This window comes from Desmodus rotundus, chromosome 4, assembly GCF_022682495.2.
Source record: "Desmodus rotundus isolate HL8 chromosome 4, HLdesRot8A.1, whole genome shotgun sequence".
Lineage (NCBI taxonomy): Eukaryota > Metazoa > Chordata > Mammalia > Chiroptera > Phyllostomidae > Desmodus > Desmodus rotundus.
The window spans coordinates 179524906-179527402 of NC_071390.1; positions in this window are offsets into that span (position 1 = coordinate 179524906).

Consider the following 2497-nt stretch of genomic DNA (forward strand, 5'->3'; position numbering starts at 1 on the left):
GCAACCAGTCGGTGCTGCTGCGGAAGTCAGGGCTGCACTATGGTGAAGGCGGCACGTCACACAGCTCCTTCTGGAACACGGGGCGCCAGGTAGGAAGCAAGTCTCCTGCCAACGCTACATCTAGGCCCACGTCCATGCCCACGTCCACACGGGGGCCACCGGTCAGGGAAGTGGGGCGCCAAGGATGGAGGGAGCTGGGCTCAGGCGTGGCTGCAGCGGCCACCCAGGGCTGGGAGCCCACAAGGGAAGCCACAGTGGGCAGCCCTGGGGGTGGAGCGAGCGGCCCTGCGCTCGAGGGCTGTGTGGTGAGCGCACGCACAGAGACAGAGACCACATGACTGGGGCTCTCCCGGGGGCGGCCTTCTGTGCGGGCCCCGGATCTGCAGAGAGGGCCACTCGGTCCCTGGAAAAGGCTCTTCCGAGAGGAGAAGGCTGGAGGCCGGGAGCAGAGCCGCCCTGGGTGTGCGTGGGCAGGTGGTGGGACCACAGATGGCCCTTCTCCACCTCAGTACCTTCAGAAAGGCCAAGGATGACTCCTCACCCCCAGGGCCACCGACCATGACCACTCCCACTGTCCCGATTTCAGGCTGCGGGGCTGACTCCACGCCCATCAGAACCAAGTGAAATGGGCTGCATGTCGGGCCACGTGGGCCCAGCCCTGCAGCAGGAGCCTGGACAGAACTGGGGTCGTGATGAAGACGGAAGGGGCTCGGAAGCTCACGAGACGGGAAGCCTAGGCACTGTCCGGTGGGACATGTGCCACGTAAAGTCTGGGGCAAGCTCAAGGTGGCACGAGGCCCCTGGGTAGCAGAGGCCTGTCCTGTGCTGAGCCCACCTGCTGTCCCCACATGTGAGAGGTGGTGGGCGCCCCACACACTCTGACCGCACAGAAAACACCTGCTGGCGGGCAGCCCAGGGGCGAGGACCCCTCATACAGGGGAAGGGGTTAGCGCCTGGGCCACACCCTCAGAGGCACATTGAAGTGACAGACCCCAGGTCTGCCCCATGTCAACGACACTGCCCGGTGAAAGGGGCCCCACCTCGCCACCACCGAGACCCTCAGCTGGGCGAAAGCGCACGGGCCGTTGTGTTGCACAGAGCAACGGGGTTCGGGCTGACTCGTTTTCATTACCCAACACGGTCACGCCCATGGGCACGCCAGCGGCCCTACAGTGGGCATGAAACTGCAGAGCAGTGACGGCCATGGCCACACAGCCTAGAACGCCCCCACACTTAGCGCCCCGGGGCGCCCAACACCAGCACAGAAGGCGCTCGTAGTCCTGGGTGCAGCAGACTCCTGGCCCGGGACGGCGTCCTCGTCTGCTGGCCAGACAATAAGCCAAAGTGGGCAAGGAAAGGCCAGCACGGCCACCCAGGGACACTCGGGTGAGGCTCATCCTTCAATAAACGAGGGCCCAAGGAGGGCCATGCTGGGGCGGAGGACCTCCCCCACCCCTGACACCAGGGGCCGGGGGTGGGGGCCAGGGGCCACGCTAGCCAGGCCATCACTGCTGAGAAAAGCCTTGGGGTCCAGTTAAAAGGGCCAGGCCGTGGCACTCCCGGTCCCACAAGGAGACACCAGTGACTCCGGTGTGACCCCAGGTGGCAGGCCCACACAGTCCTGGGCTGGGGCTCAGGCTGGGTGGCGGGGCCTTGGGGGTGGCTCGGCTGGGGGCAGGAACACCGCCTGTTGTTCCCGTCTCCCTGACAGCGGGCCCAGCGCTGGGCCATAATGCACAAAACATCCCTAACAACAGGGGCGTTTACTCAGAACCAAGGAAACGGCCCAGCCAGGCACACACCGAATGCCGCGGATGGCTCCCCAGTTAGCGCTGAGGGCGGCACGTGCTGGGCCCGTGTTCAGGTGGCGGGGGCTGAGGCGGGGCCAGGGCCAGCCCGCTGCTTCCTGGCCGCAGGCCTGCGACAGCGTTCCAGCCTCTGAGGGTCAGGTTTCTCACACACCAGAGGGACAGCAGTACCACTCCCCTCAGTCGGTTGTCAGAGAGCCCAACCAGCCAGAGAGAAAGTTCCAGCATGGCCCCTCCGAGGCTCCCTGCAGCTCGGGGTGGGGCACACGCGCTCCTTTTCAAACCATGGAAACTGAGGCTCCAGAAGTCGAGCGACCACACACGCAATCTCCTGAGCGGGAAACCGGGTCTCATCCACACCCGTCGGGTGCTCGCAGGTCCTCCTGGCTATTTTGAAAAATAAGAACCTGTCCTGATTGGCTCTGCACCCCGTGGGCACCTGGCGCACATCTGCTGCCAGGCTGCAAGGGGACAGAGATCGGAGGGCACTGGGGCTGCTGGTGACAACACTCTGCGCCCCCTGGGTGGGTCCGAGGCCAAGGAGCATGCCCCCCGAGCCCAGAGGGAAACGCAGACCGGCCCAGAGTGAGAACCACCACCGAGGGCGCGGACCGTGGGGCGGAGCAGCCCCAGGACCGATGGGCCGTGCGAACACAGCCTGGGGACCAGGACGTTAAACGGACCAGACG